Raw genomic sequence first — 6000 nt, 5'->3', positions numbered from 1 at the left:
CTCTGCCTCTTGCTCCCTCTCTCTGCCTGTCTCCATCTCTTTCTTCCCCCCCTTTCTCTGACTCACTTGCCCTTTTTTTCCTGGGGGAGGAGATGGCTGAGCTGGGCTTTGAAGGTTGAGTAGGAGTTTGCCAAGTGACAAGCAAGCATGAGAAACATTAAAGACTTTCCCTGGGTTGCTCAAAAGGCCAAAGGAATGATGAGAAAATGGGGATGATGGAAGCAGATGAGGAACGTGAAGGGAACGGTGAGGGACTAGACATGTACAGTGGGACCAGGCAGTGAAGGCCCACAGATCCCATGGGAAAGTGGTCATATTTTAGTATCTAGCAGTTGGGAACCGCTAGAATGCTCTGGGGTCATCTAGCTTGGTTCAAATACTGCTTCTACTACTTTTATCAGCTGTGAGATCATAGACAAGGAACTCAACCTCTCCTGGGCTAGGGTGCCTTGTCTGTGAAATGAGACAATAATGGTACCTCTTTAGAAAGGGCTAGATAAAAGGGAGCCAACAGCAATACTCATTTGCAGTGGGAGTGAAGGGGTGTATGTGACCAGGGGTGTGAGGTGATCAGATTGGTAATTTAGATGATCACACCCAACTGCCTCTAGTGCCTGCAAAGGAGCCTGAGCCCACATCTCTGGTCCTCAGTTTCACCATCTCCAATCCAGTGAAGGGGAGGCCACTTTAAGGCTCAAGCCTGCATTCCTTGCCCCACTCCCACGCCCTGCCCACTTGGCTGGGGGAGCCCGCCAGGACCCCTCCTGCCTGGACCTGAGGTAGTTTCACTTTGACCCACCTTCCAGAAACTGTGGCCCTTCCTGTCACCAGGTTAGTGCAGAGGGCACTTGGCAAAAGATCAGATAAACAGCACAGAAGAGCCCCAGGCTGGCCACACTGGGCTTTCATTTTCAGTGCCCCAAGCTGGAGATGGGGTGGGGGTGGGGGCCAGGGCCCCTGATATAGGGCCCACCCTGCCCTGCCAACATCGTGACTCTTATTGAGCACGTACTATGTGCTTATAATCACTTCCTTTTAATCCCCCGTACCCTGTGAGATCCAGATGCTTACCCCATTTCACAGGTGAGGAAACTGAGGCTCAGAGTCAGTGCCCACGACACACAGCTGGCAGCCACGTTGGGCAGTGTTTCCAGGTATGGGATGGGTGCCCTGAAGGGTCCCTGGATGATGGTTTTTGGTGGGACCCAGGGACATTTTGATAAAACATTGAGCTGCTGTGAAACAGAGATTTCAGATTTTCCCCTTAAGACAAGGAGACAGTCTCATATGGCTGCTACTGTGTGTTAAACACCTTTCTGACACTTGACACGTGCCTCCCTGTCTCTCTCTCTCTCTCTCCCTCCCTCCCTCTCAACCAAACACAAAGCAGACCTTCTCTCAGAGCAGAGCAAGACACCAATCTCTAGCTGGAACTTAATAACATTGTTTAAATTTCACTGCATTTTTTTAAGGGTTACCTCTTTGTGGCAGGTGATTCTGGCTTTCCGTGTATAGTAATTCTGTTTCCCTTTGAATAAAACTTAAGGAAACCAAGTAAATTGATTTGGAGAATGTAATTGAATAACATCACAGCTGGAACTTGAATAGAACTGGCAAAAATCATAAAAGTGTATTTCCAGCGTCTGACGGTTTGGAAACCTCAGTTTAAAGCTTAAAATGAGGGAATGGCTGTAAAATCAGGCTGCCTGTGTTGGAACCCTCTAGGTTCTGCCACCTAGCTGCTGTGTGACCCTGGGCACTTTATTTAACCTCTCTGTGCCTCAGTTTCCTCATCTGCAAAATGAGTATAATAACCATAATAGTACCTGTTTCATATGGTTCTTGTGAGGGTTAAATGAGATACAATGCATGAATTATCAATACAAAGAACAATGCCTACTGTCTAGTGAGCATTTGACATGGACGAGCTGGTAGCCACTGCTGTTCATAGCAAATGGCAAGTTGGGAATGGAACCAGGTCTGTCTGGCTTCATGGCTGTGCTGATTCAAATACATCTGGGCAGCCCGTGTGATGCAAGACAGTAATAATTATTACAGTTCCTATATTTGGGTGGTGATCCATTTTATTTCCACTTATAGTAAATCATTTGATCCTCATGATCCTTCTGAAGCAAGGCAGAGTGGGTCTAATTGAGTCTAATTCTTGTTTTATAGATAAGGCCACTATAGTCACACTGTTAACAGTCAGGACTCAAACCCAGGGCCTGGGTCCCAGCTCTTCCTGCTCCTCTGTGCTGCCTCCCACAGTGAAATGTTGGTGGGGAGGGGCCCTCCAAGGTGGACTTACCCATGCCTTGCCCCCTCCTCTCCATCCTGCCTCTGGATACCCCTCCCGGCTGCACCCAGGTGTGAGAGGTACGGAAGGGAGTATGTCATCACACAGGCCCCTGCAGGTCCCCAGGTGGGGCCAGCCCTGAACGTCACCCTCCCTGCTCTGTTCTTGCCCATCCTCATTTGCATTCATGGCTCCCCCCACCAGCTACCAGGGCTGACCCAGAGCCACTCCCCCAGGGTCCTTTCTGATCAAGCAGCCCTGGCCATTCTCCTAGACTGAATTCTGATGCAGCCTTGCAGGTAAGTTACCAGCCCACTGTCTCGCCTGGCTTCCCAGGCTGTGCTGGGGGAAAAGGGCAGGCGAGTGAGGTGCTCTGAGCCCTGGCTGGTTCTATGGCTCTGAACATCTTCCAGGGTGGTCCTAAGTGTCAGAAACACATTAACCCATGAACCCTTGAGCATTGTAGTGGGTAAGCGACGGGAGTCAAACTCTGGCTTTGCCATTTACACATTAGAGGGGCAATTCCTTCACCTTTCTGAGGCCAACTCCTATGATGCAAACTAGGTGAAGTATTAGCACCCATTAGGTGCTCAGTAATTGGCGTTATTTTAAAATAGCAGCAATACAAGAATCAAGAAGCAGAGAGGCCAGTCCCAATTATTGGATACCTATCACGTGTTAAGCACCTTACAGGCACCCTCTTACTTAATTTCGTCCATGGGGTGGGTACAGTGATTAATCTCATTTCCAGGTAAGGAAAATGGGGTTCGGGATCTAAGGGCTGTGTGAGTTGGGGCAGCAGGGTTCGGTGCGGACTGGGATGCGGTGGAAGCGCTTTTTGGTTTCTTAAGACTAGAGGGGGCGGGGAGGGCCCGCTATTACGGCCTTGACCCGACCGTCCTCTCTGGGTGGGTGGCGGGGTGGGGGTTGTGGGGGCGTGGGGTCTTCCAAGTGGGCAGCACGCACAGGGCGGCGTTAGGACCGCGCGGAGCCCAGAGGGGCCAGGTATCCTGCGGCTGCTCGGAGAGGCCTCGGGGAGCCGAGTGCGGCCGAACTAAGCCGAGCATCGCCGGGGCCCGCCGCCGACAGATACGAGTTCGCGTCCGGTGGGATCCGAGGCAGCGGCAGGTGAGGGCGGCGTGGTGACGTCATCAGCGCGCGGCACGTGGCGGCCTGGGAGCTCCGGAGCCGTACGTAGCCCTTGGGTCACGGCACTTGTACCTGTATGAGCCCTTCACCTTAAAACTGCTGGAGGCGCGGGAACAGCATGTGCAAAGGCCCAGTAGCGGGAGGGAGTGAGGTGAGTGCTGAGGCCAGACGCGTGGGCAGGGACACCCTGCCGCCTCATGGGTCCTCGTGGGAGGTGGGCCTTCTGAGCGCGGCGGGGAGCCACTGGAGGACTGGGGCTTGGAGATGCCCGACCTCACATGGAGTGTGTGGTTTTGGTGGGGGTGGGAGGGAGGGTAGGGGGTTGTATTGGGGCCAAACAACCCGTGTAGATCGTGGAACCTGTTTCTCCTGTGGGCTGTCTGAGGGCCAGGACCAGGTGGGAGGGGCAGTTGAGCGCCCACCTTGGGCACTGTTGTCCCTCTGTGAATTTGCTTTGTTGAAGACTGCACTCCTCTCTGTAAGGGACCTTGAGAGCCCCTAGAATCAGGCCAGGCCCATGTTATTCCCCAGAAGCCTCACCCTGGGGAGTCTCTGGATGACGGTAGTAGACACCAGGTGAGGGGGATGCAAAGCAAAGCCTCCAGGTGGCCGCACCCACCCTGTGTCAGGCCTAATCCACCTACTTTCAGGTCCTGTGTGTCCCTCCCCAAAGTTGAGGCCAGCTCCGCCCTGCACAGGTGAGCACTGCTCCAAGAAGCCCCTCACTGGACTCTGGGGGGCTATGCCCTGGGGCTGTGTTCAGACCTAGGCTTGCGGTCTGATAATAAATGGGGTTTCTGACTGATGCCGGCCCCAGGGCTGGCCACACCAGGCCTGGCCCATACTTGGTCTCAGCATTGGACCAGGTAGGTCCTGTGGCTTTCCCTGCCTCTTTGTGGCCTGATTGGCTTAAGCTGAGGGATTGAGGGGTCTGACCAAGAATGACACCCCCCACCCCAATCCCCAAATACACACATAACAAGGCAAGAAGCCTAAGACCTTCTCCCCAAGCCTCCCTGCCTTGGTGCACCTCTACCTAGGAGTCAGAGGATCTAACAGATTAGATCAGCTCATGCCCAGGCTCCCCATCACACTTCAGATCCACACTCCTCACTAGTGGCTCTGCCCACTGTCCACCCATTCCACCTCATCTCCTGCCGCTGGCCTTCACTCCATCATCTCCCTTCCAGCTCAGCCAGCGACTGGAATGGGCTGAACTTGTTCCCAGCCGACGGCCTTTGCCCTTGCTGTTCCCTCTGCCCAGAACGCCTGCCTCCCAGGCTGGCGCTGACCTGTCATTCCAGGCACAATTTCAGCGTCACCTTAGAGGAGCCTTCCTGACCTTTCTTTCTAAAATAGCCCCACCCACTGCCCAACCACCTTGTTGAGTTTCCATCTGAGTACTGTCACTCCTTGGTTGTTCTCGTGCCTTTAGTTTCATATTTAGTTATTGTCTGAGGCCCTGAATGTGAACTCCATGAGAGCAGGGACTGGACTCCCTCAGTTTTGTCCATTCCTGTATCCTTTGGGCTTAGAGTAATGCCTGGAACATAGTTGGTGTTCAGTGAATCTTTGTTATATGAACCTCATTATCATTTATTGAATACCACATCATTCAGAGACATACTGCCAGGCTCTGGGCTAAATGCCTTATGTGCAGCACCTCAGGAAGAGGCTCACCTCTCCACTTCCTGACTGGGGGACAGTAACAGTTCCACTCATAAAGTTGGGAGGATCAGGCAGGCTGAGGTGAGGCCTGGGAATATGCATCTTCACAGGGTTCCTCCCTCTTGCCTCCTCCACTCTTGAGGAAACCAATTGCCTTGAGAGTGGGGTGGATCTGGTGCAAGTCTTGGCTATCACTGTTGCGCTGTGTGACCCTGAGTGACTATACTTCTCTGAGCCCCCGTTTCCTCATCTCTAAAATGGGGAGCAGCGTCCCCAGCTCTGGAATGGCTTTGATGCAGGTCAGAGGTTGTTCCCACACCCACAGGCAGTCCCCACCTTCTAAAGAGCTGCCCCTTTTCCATCCTGTTTGCCCTCCACTGCCCAGCTCAGACGCTCCTGGGCCCCCAGACCAGTTCCACCCACACACACCAACCCTCCTCTCACTTTTTATTCTTGTAAATTGACGTCAGCACTGCTGAATCATGAAGCTGAGGTTTGAGAGAACCTATACCACGGGGAAGCCACACAGCGTGCACTGCCCCCCTCCCTGCCCTCCTGCTCTGCAGTGTGTCTGCACTGGTGTATGCCGGAGATCTGTCCCTCAGGGCCTGGAGTGCAGCTCCTGGGGGGCTTCTAGGTCACAGTATGTGTGTTAATATAGCTTTTCTTTCTTTTTTTTTTTTTTTGGCAGCATTGGGTCTTCGTTGCTGCACGCAGGCTTTCTCTAGTTGCAGCGAGTGGGGGATACTCTTCGTTGCAGTGTGCGGGCTTCTCATTGTGGTGGCTTCTCTTGTTGGGGAGCACAGGCTCTAGGCGCACGGGCTTCAGTAGTTGTGGCTTGCGGGCTGTAGAGCGCAGGCTCAGTAGTTGTGGCACATGGGCTTAGT

Source organism: Aethalodelphis obliquidens, unplaced genomic scaffold (genome assembly GCF_003676395.1).
Source record: "Aethalodelphis obliquidens isolate GAN/ISIS:26980383/991018 unplaced genomic scaffold, ASM367639v1 scaffold18, whole genome shotgun sequence".
Taxonomy (NCBI): domain Eukaryota; kingdom Metazoa; phylum Chordata; class Mammalia; order Artiodactyla; family Delphinidae; genus Aethalodelphis; species Aethalodelphis obliquidens.
This window is presented reverse-complemented; position numbering follows the sequence as displayed.